Raw genomic sequence first — 26,790 nt, 5'->3', positions numbered from 1 at the left:
ACCACAGGTCTTATGATTCTGGAATCTTTGTCTATTTCGAGAATCCTGTCTGTTGCTCTCCCCCAAAAACCTGTTACCCAAGTATAAAATGACTGGCTTATACTTTCCTTGCAATAGAATTCTGACGATATTGCCTCCCTGTTTCATGGAGCTTGATGCTGAGAAAAATGCTATCTCAACTCAGCCTCATTTTCCCACTGTAGATGATTTTCTTTGTAGACACAGGCCAGTTATGTGCTAAAGAAGTAGAAGGAGAGCAATGATCTGGGACAGCTAGAGATTTCGAGTTACTTAGGATGTCTCACACCAGTTTCTCCACAAGTCAGTAGTAGCTTTTACCTTGGGGGCATATAAATGATAGCTAACATGGACTGAGTGATTTTTAAGAGGCAGACATTGAGCTCAGTAACTATTCTACATTATTTTTCATTGCCATGAAAATTCTATGCGATAGACACTATTTTCCCCCAGTTGTACAACTGGGATAAGAGGTGTTCGATCTTTTATTCCAAAGTCTTGAGCCAGATATGCTTTTGTATCCAAAATATTTCAGAGAAGCAATGTGATCCTCTACTGTATTTTTGCCGTAACTCTAATTATCTACAGCAGTATGTCTAATCAAACATAATAAAAATATTAAAATACCTATAGTAAAATATTTGGATATGCCCAGTAATTGGAGTTAATAGAGATCCTAAGTGTCTTCATGGTAATTAGATTAAATTTTACCACCAAGTAGGACTGCACAAAACTTACAAAATCTTTTAGTTGTCATAGCCTTTGGATTTTGGAATTGCAGATGAGGAGATGCTGGCATGTGAATTTATAGAGATGTTATGCCCAAAGGCTAGCAGTTAGTAAGTGGTTTCCCTGGGATTTCGAGCCATGTGCCCAGACTCCAAAATCACATTCTTAAAAACTGCTACACATCACTGCCTTAAAGATGTCTGGTGACCCTCAGTTTGGGGATTTGTCTTCCTCTTAGGATTTCTCCTGCCTGAGGTCAAATACTGATTGTGACACTCAAAAAAATGTCTGTGACACTGATCAATTTGCTGTGAATAATAATAACTTCCCTTGCAAATGACTTTCATGACACTAAATATGATAATCCGTAAAAAAGACTTAGATTGTTAGGTAGTTAGTCAGACATTAGCAGCAAGGAGGTGACAGTGGTGAGAAAAACAAGAAGAAATCGAGTTACACACCCAGCCATTTGGGGACTCTTCCTTGACCGCACCCAGAACAGGCGAAACTATGGTCGTGTGGTGGGCAGCTTATCCTGATAAAGAGGGGCATGGTAACACGAGGGGACTTCCCCGGGCTGCGCATGCCCAGACCAGACAGGCGTATAACCTATAGTTAACCCAAACTCATTATACCATAATTATAATAAAATCTACCTGTGGTTTTGCCCCCTACCCCGCGCGCCCCCTCCTCCCATTGTGCATTTCTTAGTGATTCAAGGATGGGAGCGTGCGCAGCAGTAAACTTGTTACATAGCTCGGGACTGTCAATCAGATAATGATCCCCTGTCACTCACCCCCGCCTCCTTGCAAAATGCTCCTTAAAAGCGCCCTTAAGCCTGTACAGGAATGTTGCTTTCACTTCTCTGAAACAGCCCGCTCTCAGCAACAGCTCTCGCTCGCTCGCGCTCTCTCTCTCTCTCTCTCTCTCTTTCTCTCTCTCACAGTGTACCTATGTTAAAATAAACTCTGCGTTTAAGCTTAAAGTGGTACTTTGCAATTCTTTGCTTACTGGAACCGAGATTGCTGGTCCTGGCCTTCCGTTGACCTCCTCTGTTGAAGCTATTTTGTTACAACGCACGTCCACTCGGTGACAAAATTTCTGCTAAGGTTAGTGTTTAATAAAAATACTTTTTAAATGAATCTCATGTTTAAATTCTGTGTATCTTTTCTAATAAGTGTTGCTAGCATAGATGGAAATCCTTCCCTTTTATCATATACGTGCTTAAAAAGGAATCTAAGTGTGCTATGTAAGTATGCTATGTAAAAAAAGGTTTTGTATGGATTCTGTACAGCCAAAGGGTACAATGTGGTCATGTAGACATGTAATCTCCCCCCATCCCGCTCTATCCACCTATCTGTATGAACGAGATGAGTCTTTAAGCTTTGAAATAACCAGTAAAATAACTAGAAAATCAATACAAAATCTTCCATTAGTAAAAAGAATCAAGGGGAAATATAGCATATAGCATATACTATTGGACAAGATAATAAGGTCTTTCTGACATGGGATGGGTACTTTTTGTTTGACTGGTCAATAGCAATTTGGGGTTCCAACCGGCAGGAGGATGTCCATTGTCTTCTTTGAACACATATAAGATAAGAGCGGAAAATCAATTCTATCCTGGGGTTCACCACTATCCTAGAACACTCCATATCAATGTGAATTCAGGGGCCACTTTGCCAGGCTGCATGGGGCAAAACTAACTAAAAAATAAGTCAACAGTTTATACGTTTACAATATCTCAAATCTATGCACTGGTAGCTAGGACGTAAAGTCCTGTCCAGACATAGTCCTTGAATTGTACATCGTTCTAATGGTTTTGAATTCCTAGCAACATATTCACCACTCTGTTCATCCCAATCTTCAGATTAACAATTTCTTCTTAAACACTGCAATTGAAAAAAATGCAGTCAGGGTGAATGAGACTGGGGTAATCTTTTGTGGCTGTGCTACCCCTCTAGGAATGGATCTTTAAAGGACAGCTTGTGGGCTACTTTTGTATTTGTGGTGTGGGGAATGAACGCACAGCAAAAGAGGCTCAGCTTATTTCCCACTTACTCCTCCCCACCCTGGCCAAGCTCACTAAGTTTGGCTTGATGAAAAATAATTCACTTTTGCAGTCCAGCAGAAAATAATTATTTTATTTTGAGCCATTTGATGATTTGTGGCAGTACACGCAAACACACACACACACCCCATATAATATTTTTACTGATGGCTAGGCTCTGCTCTTTGCTTCCTCTGCTTTAAAGTAGAACCGAGGGATATTTGTGATGACCACAGTGGTGACTACAACACTCCATTATCCTGCAATATTCAACCAAGTCTCCTAAAGCTCTTATCGCAGGAAGCAAATGGTCTGCGTCCCAAGATACGCTTAAAGCAGATGCTTCATTACTTATCAACTTCCTGGCTAAGATGAAGGCATCCATAATGACTTCCACACCACATGTGGATTTCTCTAACACACCGTTTTAAAGACAGTCATGTGCTATTCCCAGTTTCTGGTTATAGTTTTAATTAATAGTCAGGATACTTGGATGTAAGTGAAAGAAGTATAATTAAAATGTGTATAAATAAATATGGTTGGGGAAACTAGTTCTAAACTAGTCTTAAATTTGAAACACATATTTTGTGCAGGAATCTTTATATGTTTTTATCTCTTTTGCTTAAATTCAAATATATTTAAAAGAATGAGTACTATATACCTGCCACATAAAATTGTTAATGTTGAAATTTTTTCACATTTGATATATGTGATTTTATAAAGTATATACATTTTTCTGACTGAAGTAAGGGAAATGATGAGTTTTCTCATCCCCTTCCACTCTCCCTGAGAGGATGACTCTTTGGAATGTCATTCATGTTTCTATAGTTTTACTATATACATACAAATATATCACAGCACTGTTTGTAAACACAAATTTTGGAAACAGCCTAAATGCCTATCAATGTGGAAATGAGTATTCAATATTTTAAACATATACATAATAATTGTAAATATTGGTTATAAATAAATAAACTTGTTTATTAATAAATATAAAAAATTATATTTATATAAATATTAATATATTGTTTATATTTTACAACATATATATAATTAATTATACTTATAGATAGTTATGGTTCTGTTACAAATATAACATTATTATATAGTGTAATTATATAGTAATATATAATTACTATAATTGAAAGATACTAGTAATATCAATGAATGATTATTAAGAATCAATGTAATATAACTGTTAATGTTGATATTATGCTATTATTTTACTATTGTGTTAATAACTGTATATGTTTCAAACGTATACATGTATCTCATTTTAAATGTTCATAATACATCGAACTTTACTCTTAAAGATTGTTGAGTAATGATACAGGAAGAATGTTTGCCAGGTATGCTACTGCTGTCTGTATTATCAAATTTTAATTGGAAGTTCTTTGAAAACAAAAAAGTCTTCTGTAATGTCCTCAGAAAGTATTCTTCAGAATGACCATTAAATAAAACTGCAAAATTATGTTACTAACAAAAGAATACAATTAGAAAACGCTGACTGTAACATAACTATGCCATAGGGTAAAAACTATTAATTTGCTTTGCTTTCTCCAGTAATGTAAATATTGCTGACAGGGAAGTTTGGTAGCAATTTTTGTCAAGTAAATTTATTTTTTGCTTAGCAAAGCTAGAAGTCATGTAATAATGTCCGTCTGGGTTGACCTCAGGGCTAAAGTTTAAATGTATCTTGCTAAATAAGTTGATCTACTCCTAAATGCTACCCGTAGATTTTACAGCTCTCTGGTTTCAGTTGTAAAATCTCAAAGAAGTGTGAAATAAAAGTTAAAGAAAGTATTTTCAATAGAATTTTCTGCTATTGTGTATTTCCCAATTAATTAATTAATTAAATTTATAAGACTTGTGCTGTCAAATTTTAATTAAAAAGAAAAGGAACGCATTCATATTCACAAGCCTAGGGAAGACTGTAATATTTGTAATCAATCAATTCCTATACCACAGAGAAAATCATGGTGACATATATAATAAAATAGCTGATGGCAGAGTCCAAATAAGTGTCCTTTAAATCTTTGTAAATAAAAAGCATGTGTTCTGTATTTCAATAATCAGCTTTCTTTTTTTTTTTTTTTTGGCTTTAGCCTAGGATTTTTTTTTTTTTTTTTATTCAAACAGAAAGTCACAAAAATTATAATCATCCTCATCAGTTCACTCAGTCCCATGTAATTAATTTTTTTTATCTTGATCTTTCGTTAGCACATTTATGAATTCATCAGTTTTCCATTAGAGCTCTGAAAATGCTTATTCATTCTGTTCAGCAGTGTAGTCAGTTACCAGAAACCTGTACTTGTCAGAGTCTTTTCCATGAATTCCTTGAAGATGAAACCCTTTTATAGGAACATTTTTGCAAAAGCATCAGAGTACACCCAGAACTGTCTGTAAATGACAAAAGACTTAAAAATGACCACAGTTAAAGATTTGATGAAAGTTCATAATAATGCAATTGACAAGGAAATTTAGTTATTTCTGAGATATACATTTTAAAATAATAACTAGAATTATGACTTATAACATTATACCAGAACATATAAGATTTTTAGGAATTTCATGTAATGTCTGAAACTTTATATTAACATATTTCCATACAAATAACCCAAAGAAAGTTTAGTATAAGTTTTTTTTTAATTTTTAAATTTTATTTTATTTTTTTATACAGCAGGTTCTTATTAGTCATCAGTTTTATACACATCAGTGTATACATGTCAATCCCAATTGCCCAATTCATCACACCACCATCCCCACCCCCCCGCGGCTTTCCCCCCTTGGTGTCCATACGTTTGTTCTCTACATCTGTCTCTCAACTTCTGCCCGGCAAACCGGTTCATCTGTACCATTTTTCTAGGGTCCACATACATGCGTTAATATACGATACTTGTTTTTCTCGTTCTGATTTACTTCACTCTGTATGACAGTCTCTAGATCCATCCACGTCTCAATAAATGACTCAATTTCGTTCCTTTTTATGGCTGAGTAATATTCCATTGTATATATGTACCACTACTTCTTTATCCATTCGTCTGTCAATGGGCATTTAGGTTGCTTCCATGACCTGACTATTGTAAATAGTGCTGCAGTGAACATTGGGCTGCATGTGTCTTTTTGAATTATGGTTTTCTCTGGGTATATGCCCAGTAGTGGGATTGCTGGATCATATGGTAATTCTATTTTTAGTTTTTTTAAGGAACCTCCATACTGTTCTCCATAGTGGCTGTATCAATTTACATTCCCACTAACGGTGCAAGAGGGTTCCCTTTTCTCCACACCCTCTCCAGCATTTGTTGTTTGTAGATTTTTCTGACGATGCCCATTCTAACTGGTGTGAGGTGATACCTCATTGTAGTTTTGATTTGCATTACTCTAATAATTAGTGATGTTGAGCAGCTTTTCATGTGCTTCTTGGCCATCTGTATGTCTTCTTTGGAGAAATGTCTATTTAGGTCTTCTGCCCATTTTTGGATTGGGTTGTTTGTTTCTTTAATATTGAGCTGCATGAGCTGTTTATATATTTCGGAGATTAATCCTTTGTCCATTGAATCATTTGTAAATATTTTCTCCCATTCTGAGGGTTGTCTTTTTGTCTTGTTTATGGTTTCCTTTGCTGTGCAAAAGCTTTTAACTTTCATTAGGTCCCATTTGTTTATTTTTGTTTTTCTTTCCATTATTCTAGGAGGTGGATCAAAAAAGATCTTGCTGTGATTTATGTCAAAGAGTGTTCTTCCTATGTTTTCCTCGAAGTGTTTTATAGTTTCCGGTCTTACATTTAGGTCTCGAATCCATTTTGAGTTTACTTTTGTGTATGGTGTTAGGGAGTGTTCTAATTTCAGTCTTTTACATCTAGCTGTCCAGTTTTCCTGGCACCACTTATTGAAGAGACTTTTTTTCTCCATTGTATATCCTTGCCTCCTTTGTTATAGATTAGTTGACCATAGGTGCGTGGGTTTATCTCTGTGCTTTCAATCTTGTTCCACTGATCTGTGTTTCTGTTTTTGTGCCAGTACCATATTGTCTTGATTACTGTAGCTTTGTAGTATAGTCTGAAGTCAGGGAGTCTGATTCCTCCAACTCCGTTTTTTTCCCTCAAGATTGCTTTGGCTATTCTGGGTCTTTTGTGTCTCCAGACACATTTTAAGTACTTTGTTCTAGTTCTGTAAAAAAATGCCATTGGTAATTTGATAGGGATTGCATTGAATCTGTAGATTGCTTTGGGTACTATAGTCATTTTCACAATGTTGGTATTTCCAATCCAAGAACATGGTATATCTCTCCATCTGTTGGTATCATCTTTCATTTCTTTCATCAGTGTCTTATAGTTTTCTGCATACAGGTCTTTTGTCTCCCTAGGTAGGTTTCTTCCTAGGTATTTTTTTCTTTTTGTTGCAATGGTAAATGGGAGTGTTTCCTTAATTTCTCTTTCAGATTTTTCATCATTAGTGTATAGGAATGCAAGAGATTTCTGTGCATTAATTTTGTATCCTGAAACTTTACCAAATTCATTGATTAGCTCTAGTAGTTTTCTGGTGGCATTTTTAGGATTCTCTATGTATAGTATCATGCCATCTGCAAACAGTGACAGTTTTACTTCTTCTTTTCCAATTTGTATTCCTTTTAATTTCTTTTTCTTCTCTGATTGCCATGGCTAGGACTTCCAAAACTATGTTGAATAATAGTGGTGAGAGTGGACATCCTTATCTTTTTCCTGATCTTAGAGGAAATGCTTTCAGTTTTTCACCATTGAGAATGATGTTTGCTGTGGGTTTGTCGTATATGGCCTTTATTATGTTGAGGTAGGTTCCCTCTGTGCCTACTGTCTGGAGAGTTTTTACCATAAATGGGTGTTGAATTTTGTCAAAAGCTTTTTCTGCATCTATTGAGATGATCATATGGTTTTTATTCTTCAATTTGTTAATACGTTGTATCACATTGATTGATTTGCGTATATTGAAGAATCCTTGCATTCCTGGGATAAATCCCACTTGATCATGGTGTATGATCCTTTTAATGTGTTGTTGGATTCTGTTTGCTAGTATTTTGTGGAGGATTTTTGCATCTATATTCATCAGTGATATTGGTCTGTAATTTTCTTTTTTTGTAGTATCTTTGTCTGGTTTTGGTATCACGGTGATGGTGGCCTCATAGAATGAGTTTGGGTGTGTTCCTTCCTCTGCAATTTTTTGGAAGAGTTTGAGAAGGATGGGTGTTAGCACGTCTCTAAATGTTTGATAGAATTCACCTGTGAAGCCATCTGGTTTTGGACTTTTGTTTGTTGGAAGGTTTTTATTCACAGTTTCCATTTCATTACTTGTGATTGGTCTGTTCATATTTTCTATTTCTTCCTGGTTCAGTCTTGGAAGGTTATACCTTTCTAAAAATTTGTCCATTTCTTCCAGGTTGTCCATTTTTTTGGCATAGAGTTGATTGTAGTAGTCTCTTAGGATGCTTTGTATTTCTGCAGTGTCTGTTGTAACTTCTCCTTTTTCATTTCTAATTTTATTGATTTGAGTCCTCTCCCTCCTTTTCTTGATGAGTCTGGCTAATGATTTATCAATTTTGTTTATCTTCTCAAAGAACCAGCTTTTAGTTTTATTGATCTTTGCTATTGTTTTCTTTGTTTCTATTTCATTTATTTCTACTCTGATCTTTCTGATTTCTTTCCTTCTACTAACTTTGGGTTTTGTTTGTTCTTCTTTCTCTAGTTCCTTTTGGTGTAAGGTTAGATTGTTTATTTGAGATTTTTCTTGTTTCTTGAGGTAGGCTTGTATAGCTATAAACTTCCCTCTTAGAACTGCTTTTGCTGCCTCCCATAGGTTTTGGATCATCGTGTTTTCATTGTCATTTGTCTCTAGGTATTTTTTGATTTCCTCTTTGATTTCCTCAGTGATCTCTTGGTTATTTAGTAATGTATTGTTTAGCCTCCATGTGTTTGTGTTTTTTACGTTTTTTTTCCTGTAATTGATTTCTAATCTCATAGTGTTGTGGTCAGAAAAAATGCTTGGTACGATTTCAATTTTCTTAAATTTACTGAGGCTTGATTTGTGACCCAAGTTGTGATCTATCCTGGAGAATGTTCCATGCACACTTGAGAAGAAAGTGTAATCTGCTCTTTTTGGATGGAATGTCCTATAAATATCATTTAAATCCATCTGGTCTATTGTGTCGTTTAAAGCTTGTGTTTCCTTATTAATTTTCTGTTTGGATGATCTGTCCATTGGTGTAAGTGAGGTGTTAAAATCCCGCACTATTTGTGTGTTACTGTCGATTTCCTCTTTTACAGCTGTTAGCAGTTGCCTTATATATTGAGGTGCTCCTATGTTGGGTGCATATATATTTATAATTGTTATATCTTCTTGGATTGATCCCTTGATCATTATGTAGTGTCCTTCTTTGTCTCTTGTAACATTCTTTATTTTAAAATCTATTTTATCTGATATAAGTATTGCTACTCCAGCTTTCTTTTGATTTCCATTTGCATGGAATATCTTTATCCATCCACTCACTTTCAGTCTGTATGTGTCCCTAGGTCTGATGTGGGTGTCTTGTAGACAGCATATATACGGGTCTTGTTTTTGTATACATTCAGCTAATCTATGTCTTTTGGTTGGAGCATTTAATCCATTTACATTTAAGGTAATTATCAATATGTATGTTTCTATTACCATTTTCTTAATTGTTTTGGGTTTATTATTGTAGGTCTTTTCCTTCTCTTGTGTTTCCTGCCTAGAGAAGTTCCTTTAGCATTTGTTGTAAAGCTGGTTTGTTGGTGCTGAATTCTCTTAGCTTTTGCTTGTCTGTAAAGCTTTTGATTTCTCCATCAAATCTGAATGAGATCCTTGCTGGCTAGAGTAATCTTGGTTGTAGGTTCTTCCCTTTCATCACTTTAAGTATATCATGCCACTCCCTTCTGGCTTGTAGAGTTTCTGCTGAGAAATCAGCTGTTAACCTTATGGGAGTTTCCTTGTATGTTATTTGTCGTTTTTCCCTTGCTGCTTTCAATAATTTTTCTTTGTCTTTAATTTTTGCCAATTTGATTACTATGTGTCTCGGCATGTTTCTCCTTGGGTTTATCCTGTATGGGACTCTCTGTGCTTCCTGGACTCGGGTGGCTATTTCCTTTCCCATGTTAGGGAAGTTTTTGACTATAATCTCTTCAAATATTTTCTGCGGTCCTTTCTTTCTCTGTTTTCTTTCTGGGACCCCTATAATGCAAATGTTGTTGCGTTTAATGTTTTCCCAAGGTCTCTTAGGCTGTCTCCATTTCTTTTCATCCTTTTTTCTTTATTCTGTTCCACAGCAGTGAATTCCACCATTCTGTCTTCCAGGTCACTTATCCGTTCTTCTGCCTCAGTTATTCTGCTATTAATTCCTTCTAGTGTAGTTTTCATTTCAGTTATTGTATTGGTCATCTCTGTTTGTTTGTTCTTTAATTCTTCTAGGTCTTTGTTAAACATTTCTTGCATCTTCTCGATCTTTGCCTCCATTCTTTTTCCAAGGTCCTGGGTCATGTTCACTTTGATTATTCTGAATTCTTTATCTGGAAGGTTGCCTATCTCCACTTCATTTAGTTGTTTTTCTGGGGTTTTATCTTGTTCCTTCATCTGGTACATAGCCCTTTGCCTTTTCATCTTGTCTATCTTTCTGAGAATGTGGTTTTTGTTCCACAGGCTGCAGGACTGTAGTTCTTCTTGCTTCTGCTGTCTGCCCTCTGGTGGATGAGGCTATCTAAGAGGCTTGTGCAAGTTTCCTGATGGGAGGGACTGGTGGTGGGTAGAGCTGACTGTTGCTCTGGTGGGCAGAGCTCAGTAAAACTTTAATCCGCTTGACTGCTGATGGGTGGGACTGGGTTCCCTCCCTGTTGGTTCTTTGGCCTGAGGCAACCCAACACTGGAGCCTACCTGGGCTCTTTTGTGGGGCTAATGGCGGACTCTGGGAGGGTTCACGCCAAGGAGTACTTCCCAGAACTTCTGCTGCCAGTGTTTTTGTCCCCACGGTGAGCCACAGCCACCACCTGCCTCTGCAGGAGACCCTCCCACACTAGCATGTAGGTCTGGTTCAGTCTCCCCTGGTGTCCCGATGTGCACACTACTTTGTGTGTACCCTCCAAGAGTGGAGTCTCTGTTTGCCCCAGTCCTGTCGAAGTCCTGCAATCAAATCCCACTAGGCTTCAAAGTCTGATTCTCTAGGAATTCCTCCTCCCATTGCCAGACCCCCAGGTTGGGAAGCCTGACGTGGGGCTCAGAACCTTCACTCCAGTGGGTGGAGTTCTGTGGTGTAAGTGTTCTCCAGTCTGTGAGTCACCCACCCAGCAGTTATGGCATTTGATTTTACTGTGATTGTGCCCCTCCTACCGTCTCTTTGTGGCTTCTCCTTTGTCTTTGGATGTGGGGTATCTTTTTGGTGAGTTCCAGTGTCTTCCTGTTGATGACTGTCCAGCAACTTGCTGTGATTCTGGTGTTCTCACAAGAAGGAGTGAGAGCACATCCTTCTACTCAGCCATCTTGGTTCCTACCAATCAGCTATTTTTTACAACACCCAGTGACTGGTAATATTATAATATTATATAATTATGATGTATTTATATAAACAAAATGGCATTGTACATTCAGTTTTGCAGTCTGCTACTCAATTTTCATTCAATATCTCCCCTAAGTGGAGGTTAATCGGGCTGCTGATTGTGCAGTATTTTATCTCAGATTGGAACTTGACCAAGGTGGTTAAAATCTAAAATGCAACCAAACTTTGTCTAAGCAATTGCAATTTTTATTATCCAATCTAATCTGATTCTTGCTGTCTTCTCTCTTTCATGCATGGAACCCAGAACCCTGGTTGAAAGGAATTTTCCATTTGGAAGCAGAAAATGAAAATTACCTGAGCTATGTTAAACTCAAGCATTAGTGAAGTTCTTGTAGTTTGGGGCCTTACAGTCGTGCTTTCCTCTGGTATACATTATTTGGAGTGGCCTGTATAATTTTCTAAGAGTTCTGTACCTATATCCTTATGATACCCCTTCTTGAAACCAATATATGAAATCCATATTTTTGCAACTAAAACCACATATTAAATAGCCTTCTGTTTTCATTGTAGGGAAAAAATAACATGAGTTTTAAATAAAATATCATAAATGGGAGAAAATTCCAAGCCAGGAGTAGTTCTATCTTATGTCCAGAAGAGAGCAGGAAGCTGCAAACTTGGTGTTTCCTGTTGTGTCCTCTAGCTGCATTGTTCTCTTTCATTATTTCCCCTAAGGAAACTTGCCAGCCTCTCTGATATCCATACTAATATGTTTGGTCTCAAAATATTCTCCCATTTTGGAATATTGAATGGAAAATATTAAATATTAAATTTTCCATGTCAAGCTTGTGCCTGAAAAGAAATTCGTGTTTAAATATAAAGAAACTTTTAAAAACTACCCTAGAGAATTATGCTTGGGATTAACATGTAAAAATTTTAAAGACATACTACAGAATTTACCTTTAAATACCAGAATACTTACTCTAGGATTAACTCCATGTATGTAATTATACATTTATAGATGGAAAATTAAATATGGGAAAATGCAAATAATATATGTATTTTACAATGAAAATGAATAAATGGAAACAATTGAGATTTTAAAATGAAATTTTCATAGATCATGCTTACCCTCAAGGAGTTCTGATCACTCTTATGACATATGTAAGTCACAATGTACAAAAGGCTTTAGTTTTCTGGCTTATTAATAATTATTAAGCAATGAAAAAGCAAGTTTCTAATTTCTACTCTGTTATATACAGAGAAATAAAGAAAAATACTTGAAAAAACTGCATCAAAACACTGTAACACATTGTGACAGTCATTTCTAATTACCTACCAATATGTTTTCTTTCCTTCTTCTTTTTTTTTTTTTTTTTTGGAGTACAATTGCTTCACAATGTTGTGCTAGCTTCTACTATACAATGAAGTGAATCAGCTATATGTATACCTATATCCCCTCCCTCTTGGACCTAGATATTTTAGTTGGGCTTTATATATAACTCAGAGTAAAGTATGTAATTAATTACCAATATCCTTTTCAGCTGTATCCAGATAACTAATTCTGGCCAATGAGATTTAAGTGTAAATGTTTTATGGGACTTCCGTATAGTCCCATTAAAAGTGAGAAGGTATGCCCTTCTGCCTTTCCTCTTGCATGATGAATTAAGAAAAATAGCTGCAGCAGAAAAATAGATAATATGAAGAGCTAAGTTAACGATAAAGCTATAAGGCCATAACACTATTCCTGGAGGCCTACAGCAAGAATTAATTTTCGTACAAAGGAAGTAAAAGTCTGTCAGACTTAAGCCATTGTAATTTTACAGTTGCTAGAAGCAGAATGCAATTCCTGACTGTTACAGAACTGGGGACATGGAAGTTGGGTCCAAAAGTAATAGAATGTTAAAGATGGCAGAGGGGAGGTGCAAATGCAGAGATGCTGGTCAGGGGTACAAAGTTTCAGTTATGCATGAATAAATTCTAGAGATCCAATGTACTACAGTGTGACTATAGTTAACAATACTCTATTGTGTACTTGAAATTTGCTAAGAGGGTAGATCTTAAATATTTTTCCAAGAGAAAAAGAAAAAAGAAAATGGTAACTGTGTGAGGTGATGGTTATGTTAATTAGCTTGCTTGTGATGATTATTTCACAATGTATATGTATGTCAAAACATCAAGTTGTGTAGCTTGAATATATACAATTTTTATTTGTCAACTGTATCTCAGTTAAAGCACAGAGGTGGGGAAGGCAGGGAGCAAGAAAGTTTCTTTCCATTCCTAGCTTGCTGTATGTTTTTAGTTTGTTTTTATAACCCCAAAGTATGTTCATTTGATTTTCAAAAGCTATTCTGTACTCAAGTAATCATGTGAGGTTTTTTCTATCATTCTTTCAATTTTCTTAATGTTATGGACTGATTTTCAAATGATAAATCATGTTTGCATTTCTAGAATAAACTCAATTTTAATGTAAGGTTTTATTCTTTCATTAGGGTAATGTAGATATTTAACGTCCTTAATGTTCTTTCATACCAGTGTTCATTAACATTTTATTTGGAATTTTTGCACCTGTGATCATAAGATATTAGCGTGTAATAGCTTATACATTAGTTTGTAATCCTTGATATAATTTGGTATCAGTGTTCTAGCAGCCTCAAAATGTAACTTCTATTTTCTGGAATGTTATTGTCTCCTTAAGTCCTTGGAAGAATTTACCAGTGATATCCTCTGAACTTGATGGTTTACTTGAGGGAAAGATTTTTAGATTCAGTGGTTTAAATAGCTTAGAACTATTCATAATTTCACTGATCACTTTGGTAATATTTATGCTCCCAGAAGTTTTCCTTTTTTGTTTTTTGTTTTTTGTTTTTTTTTTCACTTAATTTGAAATGTTATACTATGAACATCAATTAACTTAAAATTTCCTATTAAGATTTTTTAGATGACAGTAAGTGTTGTAGTAACGTCCATTTTTAAATAAGTTTGATATTGCCAATTTATGCCTTCTCTCTATTATTTTGTTCAGACTGTTAAAAAGATAAACAGGCATAATAAAAATTTAAGAATTTGAGCAAAAATCAATTCAAATCAAGCAGCATTCAATCTAGAAGACAGAAAGGAGCTCCTAGGGGCTGTACAAAATGAAAGACTTTTATAGCCAAAAGGGAGAGGGAATAAAGTTTATTTATACTTTATTTATACTAAAAAGGGGATTGGTTACTGCAAGGTTACTTTCCTTTAGAGGATAGTAGGGGTCTGTCAGGCAGATGACCTAACTAGTACTGATCAGGCAATTCCTACTGACTGGTTTAAGATTCTGTTTTTGAGAGAGTCAAAACTGTAGTTAAGTCTCCTTTAGTGACACTTAGTGTAGCAATTCCATTTCTGATCTGTTTTCAACAAGTATTAATACACATAGAAAAATATGTATCAGTATTTTTCAAAGTAATAATACTTATGGATTTTCTCTCTTTGGCTTTTGTTTCCTTTTTGAAAATACATGTATGTTATTATCTTTATTCTCTTTCTGATAATTTTGTCTTTTTAATTTTATTAACGTTTCCAACTTTTTCAGATGGATTCCTAGATCATTGAATATCAGAATTTAATTTTAATGAATAAAAATAAAGTTATAAATTTCTGTGTCCCCACTTTATCTTTGATCCCCCAAGTTTAAATATGTTATATTTTATTAATATTAGTTCAAGACATTCCTAATTTTAATTGGAAACTCTATAGAACTCACTAGTTTTATAGAGTTGGGTTGTTCAGTTTCCAAAATATTTATCTTCTGTCTTCTTATTTTTTTATTGGATTAATAGTATTGATCAAGGCCCATGTTCTGTGTGAATTAAAATCTTTTAAATAACATATGGCCTACTGTTTTTTACTTTTTGATATGAACTTGAGAAGGATATTGTATATTGTATTGTATAAATGTCAATTAGTTCAAGCTTGCTGATAATTGTTTAAATTTTCTATATACTTGTAGGTTTTCTTTTTGTTTGCTTGTTCTGTGAGTTAATGAGATAGCTGCACTAAAAACACCAACTGAATTTGAGAGGTTTCTGTCTCTTCAAGTTATTTTGCAGTTTGTGCTTTAAATATTTTACTGTTCTATTGGGTGCATGAAACATTAAGGTTGTTATAGCTTCATTTTTTATTTTTTTTAAACAATTATGAAATCTTTCTCTTTATCTCTAGAAATACTTCTTGCTTTGAAGTCTACATTCTCTGATATAATATAGCTACACCAGCTTCCTTTTTGTTAATGTTCACATAATCTACTTGCTTCCATTCTTTGCCTTTCAACCATTCTCCTTGTATTTAATATGGCTTTCTCTTAAGTCAGTAGATTAGATTTTAGATGGTTAGATTTTTATTTTGTTTCTTAGCTAGTATGACAATCTTTGTTTTCAACTGTAGTTCTTAATCCATTTACATTTTATGGAATTATGGCAATTTTCATTTAAATATGCCACCTTAATATTTATTTTATATTTCCTAACATTCTTGATTCCTTTTTAGAGGATTTTTCTCTTTTTATGGAATAATCAAATATACAGTATGTTTCTTTTATTCCTCTCCATTAACTTACCAGTTAAAATTTCTTTTACTTGTATTTAAGGGCTATCCTACATATTACAATATATGTTCTTGATTTTTAAAAGCCTATATTAAATTACTATATTTATGTTTCCTAAAAAAAAAAAAAATCAGTATATAATTTTTTACCATTGATGTCCCCTTCTGTTTTTAATACTCTTTTTCTTGTGTATTTTATTTCAGCATATATTTTAAACTTCATAAGATACTGATATTATTGCTTTCAGTAGTCAGTATTATTTTATAAATTTCCATGTATTTACCACCTCTTTTCCTTTTCCTTACTGCATTACCATGTTTCTACCTGAATTCATGTTCTTTCTACCTGAAGAAATTTATATACTTTCAAATTTTTCTTTGATAGAGTTCTACTGGTAATTACTTCTCTCTGTACTTGTTTGTCTAACAATATCTTTTTTTTTTTTTTAACTTTCATTTTGGGAGGATGTTCCCTGTATAAAATATTCTCATTTGGTGATTTTTTGTCTCTCAGCATTTTTGACATAATTTTATTGTTTTCTTATTTTCACTATTCCTGTTTGGAAATTAACTGTCTTTTTTTTTTTTTTTAATTTAAATACTTGAAGCTGAAGATTTACTTCAAGGATTCATCAGTTTTAGAGAATTGTTGTCCATCATTTAATAAACTATTGTCTCTGAGCCCTTATCTTTCTCCTCTCCTGGAGTTTGATTAAATCTTGTCATCAAGAACTACACATCTCTTAAACACTATTGTGTATTTTAAATCCTTTTTAGTGCATTAAGCCAGACAATTTATCTTGATCTAACTTTCAGTATACTTCTTTTTTTTTTTTTACTGTCTGATCTATTTTTAAAGGAATCAGTTAAATTCTTAATTTTTTATATCATTATTCAGTTCTAAAATTAACATTTGATTTATGTTTTCTGTGCTGAAATTCTTTGTGTCAGTATTCTTGAGTATCTAAGTCATAGTAATTTTTACCTCTGTGTCTGATAACCTCAATACCTACATTCATTGCAAGCATGGATTATTTTATTCATTTCTTTCGATTTTTGGTCATTTGGTCCTGTTTCTTGTCATGGCTTTTGTATTTTAATTAAATTCTCAAACCTTGTATATGAAAAGTTGTAGAGTATTTGGATATTATGATTTTCCTCTACAGAACATTTCCTTTTTTTTTCACCGTTGTGTAGAGAACAGGAAAGATGTCCTAGGTCCAGGTGACTGTGGAATGTACTTGACTGCGTGCTTACACCTAGGGCTTCCCCCTTTCCAGTTTACTGCCTCAAAACCTGGGGTGTTTAGGAAGGGTTTCTCTCTTGAATGATCCCTGAACCCTGAGCTGTAAGACTATTGACTCTGCTTAGCTTTTCACGTTCTTAGCAGCTACCTTATGCCTTCTTTTTCTGAGTCATCACGTGTACTTGAATAGTATAAAAGTTGAAAAATGTCTTACAGCAATACTGTACAGAGAATGTTTAGGTCATTTCTCTGTGGTTTTCATTTCTCTTAGGATATTGCCCTGTATTCTTAGTTGTTTGGAAGCCATAAATTTTAGCGATTGCTTCCTTAGCCCAGGAAGTGCTGCGAATACAAGGTTGCTACTCCCTGTTGGTCCCTGTGTCCTGCACCAAGAACCGGCTAAAGGCTCCAAAGGAAAAAACAACAGGAAACTCAGGACTCATCAATGCCTTACCCTTCCCTCTAGGATTCTGACCCTCAAGTTCTGGCAGCCTTTGTTGTTTTATAAATGCCTTCAGTGACTTTTAAAATATTTATTCATCTTTTATAGTTCTTTTCAGCTGCAAGTTAGTCTCATGCCAGCTACACCCTACTGTTTTTGTTGTCAGTAGCAGTTTTCGCACTTTAATTTCTCTATGTGTGTTTATATATATGTGTGTGAAAATATATACAGATATACATATAATTTATATATGTATTATTTATAAATTATATATGTATATTCATATATGATACATAAACTATATGCCTATATATTTTTGAGAGCTACAGCTTCTATTTTTTAATTGTATAATAGAATAATTGACTTCTGGATGTAAATATGGATTCAGGGCACTTTACAACCAATTCCCCATACATTTCTACCCCATAGATTTGTTAATTTAATAAGAACCTAGGTTGTTGGGAATTTTTTAAACCACAATGCTGGGCTATATTAAAATTTGTATTCATATCATCACTGTAAAACAAATAATTTATGTACCTGCACATTATTAAAATATTAGCTGAATGTAAAGTGCATTCATAATAATGAAGCTTTTCAAATTTGATGGATAAACTTTTTAAAACTTCACTTTAATTTCATAAATCAGGTGAAAAATTCAAAGCATTATTAGAATTATTCTCACTGATTTTCACTCTGATGTCTCTGATAATATTGTTATAAAACTGAAATCATTTCACAGTTTGTATAAGTCTTCTGATGAATCCAGTACATTAACAGTTATTGCTTCAGTTTGCATATATGTGGGAAAAAAGCTTGGAAAATGAGCAGTACTATCGCAGAAGAAGAGTTGTTAGATTTAGATGAAAAGGCATGGTTCACAGAATAAGAAATGCACCTATGAAGCTGTACATGTTAACTCTTCACCTTTGGGCATATTTTTTTAAAATAAATTTTGCTTTTGAGGTAAATGATGACATTTCTTAATTAGTTTAGCGTCACTTGGTTTTCACCTTGTCAGGATTATCCGTACAACCCCTAGAGTGAACAAGAACTTTCTCAAACCTTTTGTTTCCATTTACAAATTCATGAAAAATATCTGAAGTATATAAAAATCTGCACTTCAGTGTTCCATTGGCATTTCTTTTAATTTAACTTTCTGAACTTTTTGCTGACAAAAAAATGATTATTGCTGAAAAAGGGAACACAATTAAATAATAAATCATATAAAAGGGTTTTGGTTTACAATATACAAGACAAAACCACTACTGTAAACCTTTGGACTATTCTCAATGTGTTCTACATAGTGATGCTCTACTTTCATTGTTTACACGAATTTCTCATGCACATAAGCTTTAATTTTCTTGGTTTCCCTGTGACCCCACTGACGAGACCTGGCAGCTCTGTTCTTCTCACAGCTCCAGTTCAGTCATTGACACAAATCCCTGACAGAGGTAGCAGCATCCAACTTCTACAGCCCTCATCAGCTACTGGGAATAGTTAGCTTTTCCTACTGGCTTGCGTTTGCGTCCACGTCATTTATCAGTGAGCACCCTGCAGTCCACCCACGCAAAGAGATGTTATATATGACGCTTCTGGGCAAGGTCAATAAAAGAAGGACAGGTTTTTGCTCCTCTGCCTCAGATTTAATGATGTAGTACCATGACAGCATTTTTATTGCCCGTGCATCGTGTCCAGTAATAAATGACACCATATTAGAAATTGAAGGTAAAAATGGGAGGTGTAACAAAATCCTCTGAGCTTGTTTTAATGCAAATATAAATAATTTTTTTGGTAAAAAATGAAAGGTATTTGACAAACGTTAAACTGGAGATGCAAAGGACAAGGTATAAACCAGGACTCTCTCAGGCAAACTATGATGTAACATAAGTAAATCATGGTACGTAGGTAAACTGGAATAGATTATTTGTGAATTGTTTAGCATAATTCCCACAGTTGTTCCAGATAAAGGTGCAAACATATGCTACTATTCATGCTAACATGTAATATAAAAAAGAGGCATTTCAAATAAGAAATGAGTTCCAAATTTCAATTCGACAGGCACATGCATCTTCCACAATGTTTGTTGAAAATGTCACTAAAGACCCAGTAAAGAAATAGACTTACAACAACATTTGAACTCAATGAGACCTTTCTTTTGAATTGTATTATAAAAGAATATTTTGTGTATCAATCTGCATTATAGCAGAAAACAGCTATCAACCTATAATTGTTTGAGGAGAGTTTAATGAATAAAGCAAATACACAGGAACAAGCAAGGCCTAGGAAAACCACAAAGAATACTGTGATACCCTGGGGTTGGTGAAAATAGGTGTTGTTACATTCCAGGCCTAAAGGGGCCAAGGGTGGGAAATCAAAAGTGTTTGGAAATCAAAAAAGAGCATTTGAGGAAGCAGTCTTCCAGGAGCTGTTCCCTTTGTTCGTGAGACACATCCAGGAAAAATTGGCAGCTAAATAAACACTGTGACCTCACTCTCCCCCTTTCCCCTTTCTCCCTCCCTCCATTGCTGGATATTACCTGGAAGACAGAGGGTGACCATCCAGCCTGTTTTCTGGGGACATGGAACAGGCTAAAGAATAGTTCTGGAGGGAAAAGCAGAAGATAACTAGGGAAACGTCGTTTCTTCCTTTTATATAATGAAAATATATAGTTAATTTTATTAATATAATTTATATATAATTAATATATAATTAATTTTGCTTTGATTTCTGTCTTTGCTGCCAGGAAAATCTAATTCAAGTGGCATTTCTTTCTTTTTAATTTATCTCAGGTATCTTTTTTTTTTTTTTAATGTTTCTCAATTTTGGGTAATTCTCTTGGCTTTGTTTTCTTTATTAATTAATTAATTTATTTATTTATTTTATTTTTGGCTGTGTTGGGTCTTCGTTTCTGTGCCAGGGCTTTCTCTAGTTGCGGCGAGCGGGGGCCACTCTTCATCGCGGTGCGCGGGCCTCTCACTATCGTGGCCTCTCTTGCTGCGGAGCACAGGCTCCAGACGCGCAGGCTCAGTGGTTGTGGCTCACGGGCCTAATTGCTCCGCGGCATGTGGGATCCTCCCAGACCAGGGCTCGAACCCGTGTCCCCTGCAATGGCAGGCAGACTCTCAACCACTGCGCCACCAGGGAAGCCCCCTCAGGTATCATTTTTGAAAAGCATTCTCAAGTCACTTGAAGAATGAGCGAGGAATTACTGATTTTTTTAAGAAAGACCTAATAATTAAAAATGAATGTTTAAAATGTTTAATGTTGTCCCGAGTTACACTCATAGACATTTTTATTAATCATTATCTTGTATTCTCCGTAGAGAGAAAGAAGGCAAAGAGCAGTTCTTGGGGATCAGGTGGGTCATTGCTGACCTGGCACTCGCAGCTAAGCCACGTGATTCTTCTGTTACACATACAATTTCACAGAATACCAACCTCAGACAACGTCTAGGACCATGGTAGAATGACAAAAGCAAAAACAATCTATACATTTGTCTAAGCACAAACGAAAGCTAGGTCACTGTGCAACCCATAGAATAGCAAATATCGCACTGTCCCCCTAAACAAGTGGTGGCTACTTCTTCTTTACCAAATTCATAAAACGTGACTGCTTTTTGACTTCCTCTATTGTCAAGTAAATTGCTGCTTTCTTAGACCTTCCCCCGAATCACCCAACCTTACCCCAAATCCTGTAATAGTTTCTTTCCAAGACCCTATTACTGAGATGCTCAGTAATAAGTAATAGTAAGCATTCACTCTCACAGAAAGAATAATAGACGGGATCTGTTTAACAACACCTGTGTTCCTGGTGGTCTTTGGTTGAAGGGCATGGGCAATAACTATCCTTGTATAGAAACTTCTGTGCACCTTAATCGTTACTTGTATCCCACCCGACTTTCTTAAAAATGATACAATGACTATTTTGGAAAAGCCAAGTCGTTAACAGCTTTAGTATTATCTATTACATCACCAGGTACCAAAGTTGGGAAATTTTTAATGCAAATAAATTCTAATCAGTAGCAAAGCTTTTAAAATAACAATTGCTAAAACCTTTTTATAGCTAAAATTTTATGTTTATTATTAAAATGCCTTGATGATAGTCATTGCTTGCAGGTATGTTTCAGTTCAATGGAAAGCTGTGTGAATTGTAGAACAAGATGGTAAGCAATTAGATGTCTACAGAGAGGAATTTTACAATCCCAATCCTTATATAAAAATAGATTCAAGAGAAAAGAAATATTTGAGAAGATAATGAGAATTTTGTTTCAAATGGTTAATCCCATGTATTTCCAAAAATGGCTTTTAGAATTCATATATTAAAATTTTCTATGAGTTGGGGAAATATGTACTTTAAATTCTCTTTAAGTCTGGATCTGAGTTCCATGAATGATAAATTAGGAAACTTCATAGATTTTTTTTTAATAAAAATTAAGTAATTTTTTTCCTGGGGAATATTTAATTTTGAACAAATTGAAGTGCTTTTTCACAAACAGATATAATGATATAGACAAAATGATACATTCTGAATATTGTGCCTGAGATGGAGACCCACCAATTATTTATTGTATGTCCTTTAAGCACGTTATTTAACCTCTTTAAACCTCAGTGGCTTTACCCCACAATAAAAATTAGATTTAATTTATAGATAGTCTTTATGTCATGGAGGTAATGATGCTAATGTTTCAGTGAGGAATCTTTTTTTCTACTCCCTTTGGGTGATTATCACAGTAGAGATAACCACCAAAACAACACATTCACAAATGTTTTACTTTCCAGGCACTTTGATAGGGCATGAGAATAATGAACTCAGTTTTTCCTGAAACATGTTTCACTCCCCAGAATTATGGCAGGGATTAGAACATGGCAGAGAAGTGGTATAGAAATTATTTATTACCTATAAATATTAAATCAGAGTCATTAGGAGAAGCAACAAAGTTGCAGTACTCAGACAAGTTCAGGTTAATCCTTTTATATTTAATTCAGAGTCAGCCGTTCGTTAGCCCCATTCTTTGTCTGAAGATCCAACCACCTCGTATCCCTTTCCCAGAAATTCTCTCACTGTGGAGCTAACTACACCAATGGTGAACCGACTGTAGATTAACTTGCTTCTATGTTTTTCTCATTACTACATCATAATAAATTGTGGGGTGATGTGTCCCATTTCTAAAGCAACCAGAGTAGACTCTGAACAATGCTCTCTTGACAAGATCTGCATCCCTGATGGCCCACCCAGAGTGCTGCTGCCACATTCTTGACTTCCCTCAATTTCATGATAAAAAGAAGATAACATATTACATTGTGTATATTACTCTACTAATTTGCCTTCTATTTCACTCTTCCCTAACAATGCCATGCTGACATAAAGTTTTTTCTGGTTTCTATAGCACCTTTCCTTTTTAACTCCTACTTAACTTTGATGCTTTCTCCTTAATCTATACCACAGATTTCTTGTTTGAACAATTCTTATCACTTTCTCATAACATATATTTGACACACAAAACATAAGTGCTTTTGAGCTCCTATTTTGTGTCAGTCACTTTTGCACATTATCTCAGTTAAGATTTAGAAAAATATTATAGATTAAGCTTAAAAATCTCTATTTTATAGATGAGGAAATAAAGATCAAGGAGATTTAATAATTTGCACAAGATCATACAATGTTAAAGGAACTCTTAGGAGTTTGAAATCAAGTGTGTCTATGGCTAGATTAAATGTGTGTTCTTTTCACTGAGAACATTTAAAATTTTCCATAATAGTATTATGGAACCCTGAAATAAAGTATAACATGATCTGCTATGCAATATATATATATATACACATACACACATACATGTATTTATATATATGCATATATAATATGTGTTATATGATTGATTTTACATATATAGTTAAAAATAAAATTTTATATATAAAATCAATCACATAGCCACATGTATTTTAATCAGCTACTATGTAGCAATGTAACAACAGCTCTGCAAACAGCTGCTGAATGTGTCTCCATGACCAAAAGTAGAGTATCTCATTTTATTTTGTGTGTGTGTGTGAAGGTTTCAAACTTGTGGTTTTTAACTTTGTCTCCGAGTGTTTGTAACTTAAGGCACATGTTTGTGAAATAATTTTTTAACTGTAAGTTTTATTTTTATAAAATGATTTGTCTCCCTGAGAAGCCAAGAGGATGGAGTGAAAAAAAATGATCATCCTCATTAACATTCAGTTTTAATCAGTGATTATTCCTAAAGATACAAAATAGTGTATATGAGTTTGTTTAATCTAAGTTTGGTGATATAAACTTCTGTAGAGTACAATAGAATAGGTAAAAAATAAAACATCGATAGTTTCCTACCTTTCCCCAAAAGTCAAAATATAATCATGTAATTGATGATTATTTTCCATGTAAATAAAATCTTGAATTTATATGACCCTGAGCTAAGTGGTTATTTAATTTTGATCCTCATAATAACAGCATGAGGTAGGTACTAGTGTCTTCAGGTTGTAAAATGGATTGAGAATTTAGTGAGGATCCTAGAGACCAGATTGTATCTATCTTGTCTCTGACCACATAGCTCAACTGTTCTGGCTGGGATTTCAGCAAGATTCTCTCACTCAAACAATGCTGAACCATTGTGTTATGCAGTTCTGTACATTATTAAAACCTACACATGTTTATAATTTTTATAAAAACTGCATTTCATTCTAACTACTTAGTATGTGCTTATTCCGAACAATAAGCCATGGCCTTAGTGTCATTGAGGTTTGTTAATAACATAACAGTAATATCATGCCTGTTCTTGAGAAATGAATAAACAGATTATTGTTGTATAAATTAACTGTGAGTTAATAAAATATTATAGGGTAGATATAAGATAGAAAATGGGAAATGCTACGTGTAAAATGAACAGAGGACCACAACTAGTGCCTTTTCCAGCCTATAAGTTGCACCCATCCAAAGTTGACTCCCAGTTTTCTTAGCAAATTGTCTTAAGGGCAGAAAATATTCCCTTCTCTTTGCAAGTGAAAATATAATTCATTTTTCCACTAACAGGAGAAGACTTTGTATTCTTGTAAAAGAAGAGCTAATACTTTATAAAATGAATTGAGAGTTCATTACGTATTCCCCTATGGAATTTTGCACCATCCACTTCACCCTATGAGCAGATAAACAAAAAAATTATTCTTATAGTTCTCTAAGTTCAAGAGTTGAATGTAATGTTAAACTTAGGAACTACTAAGACAATATTAATTTACAGTTTTCAATTCCTTTTCCTTTCTTCCACTGGAGCAGGGTTTGACAATTTTTTTCTCTTCAGAAGCCTTTTATAAAAATGAATATCCATTTTTTATTTGCATAACCTTTAAACTTCATAAGTTGATAAAGTACAAAGCTTGGTTTTATGCTGACTTCAGAAATAGCTATATCTTATTAGAAAGTTTTCTCACTCAGCATTCTCTAGGGTTTCACAACCTTCGAGAATGTGTCCTTCAGTAACTACCAATTACAAGTTTGTCATTTATGAAAAGTCAATTAGCAATAAAGCATGTATAACAGAAGAATGTAAACTTTGAACTTTTCAACTGTATATTAAATGACAATATTATATGTTGGCTAATATTTTATGGTCTTTTATCTTTAATTAGCATGTATCTCTCCACATTTAAAAATCTAAATGTTTAACTCTCATGTTTCCTCAGTTTAAAATATAGAATCAGTACTTTATTGAAAATTTCGCTCTTTAAACATAATTTATTTGTAATTTTAACAAATATATTGAAATGATACCACTTTTCTTACTGATGTTGTCTTTTAAAGATCTTTCACATTTATTTTTCTTTCTATTCAGTTTATCATTATCAACATAAAGCCATTTTTAATCATCTCAAAATTCATCTTTTGCAAGACATCTTGATCTCACACTGTATTATGATATTAAATATTTTAGCTCAAATAATTTCATTTTTATTTACTTCCATCATTTAGGAAAAATGAAAATGGCAAGGTCTTGAAATTAGGAGAAACTCTTACTAAGTAATACTTACATGCTTTAGTACCTGAATAGTTGTTATGCAATGTTTCATAGTTCAGGGACAGCAAAAAGTTAATTTTTAATTGAGTCTTTAAATATTTATTAACCAGAACTATATATAAAGTCCTGGTCCTCAAACACTTCACAATTTAATTGAGACAGCTATAATAAATAATAATTATGAAAAAATCCAGTACAGGGAGCAGCAAACTTTTTCTGTTAAGGGCAACAGATATTTTCAGCTTTGCAGACCATACGTGCTGTGCTCTGTGACAACTACTCAACTCTACTGCAAAACACAAAAGTAGCCATAGACAATATGTAAGTCAGTGAGCGTGATGTGTTCCAATGAAATTTAATTTATGGACACAGATTTGAATTTCATACAATTTTTAAATGTCACACAATATTACTCTTCATTTGATTTCTTTTTCAAACAATTTTTAGCTTGCTGGCTGTACAAAATCAAGCAGTTGGCTGAATTTGGCCAAGAAATCTATATTGTTTTCCCATCATCTTTGTAGCAAATTACCACAAAGATGGTGGCTTAAAACAACAGTATTCTCCCACAGCTCTGGAAGCCAGAAGTTGGAAATAAATTTCAACGTGTAGGTGGCACTGTACCCCTTCCAGAGACTGAAGAAGAGTGTTCCATACTCCTTCCTCCTTCTGTAGCCGCAGAGCTTTACTCCAATCTCTCTACACTTTCCTGTACCCAGTGGGTCCCTCATGTGATCTTGCCGATCGTTCTGGCAGCAAGTTCTAGCTTGCACCAAGAGTCTCTTGCTGGTGATCACTATGGTTTGCTTTACCCAAGAGAAATAATGGATGTTTTCTTGCTGGACCTGATGTATGAAATGATTTCTTTAGGGTAAAGAAGCAGTCTAATATTCCAAGCAATGAGGATAGCATGAGTATAGCCACAGAGAAAAATTAAATTAGAAAATAAATAAATAATAAAATTTTAAAAATACATATGGCTATGGAAGAAGTTTAGTGCCTCTGGAGAATAAAGTAAATGGAAGAGACTGGTGAGTTATGAGACTGGAAGAGGAAAGTTGTCAGGAGCACAATGATAAGCTAAGACTTTAATCCATTGCAGGGATTTGAATAGGTGGGAGGTAGATGGTGGGTTTTGCACTTTGAATTTTTTTTACCACGTTTGC

General features: G+C 34.4%; 1 long non-coding RNA gene across 1 annotated transcript in view; it reads left to right on the top strand.

Moving 5' to 3' along the window:
* The first annotated feature begins 1,622 nt into the window (after nt 1-1,622).
* The window catches only part of LOC133076582 (uncharacterized), a 148,395-nt gene continuing 123,227 nt past the window's right edge, over nt 1,623-26,790 (top strand). Inside the window, exon 1 of the long non-coding RNA XR_009697558.1 lies at nt 1,623-1,856. This is a non-coding gene — a long non-coding RNA (uncharacterized LOC133076582). The remainder of the gene's footprint in view (nt 1,857-26,790) is intronic.

This window comes from Eubalaena glacialis, chromosome 16, assembly GCF_028564815.1.
Source record: "Eubalaena glacialis isolate mEubGla1 chromosome 16, mEubGla1.1.hap2.+ XY, whole genome shotgun sequence".
Taxonomy (NCBI): Eukaryota; Metazoa; Chordata; class Mammalia; order Artiodactyla; family Balaenidae; genus Eubalaena; species Eubalaena glacialis.
The sequence above is the reverse complement of the archived record's forward strand: the minus strand, read 5'-3'. Positions and strand labels throughout refer to the sequence as shown.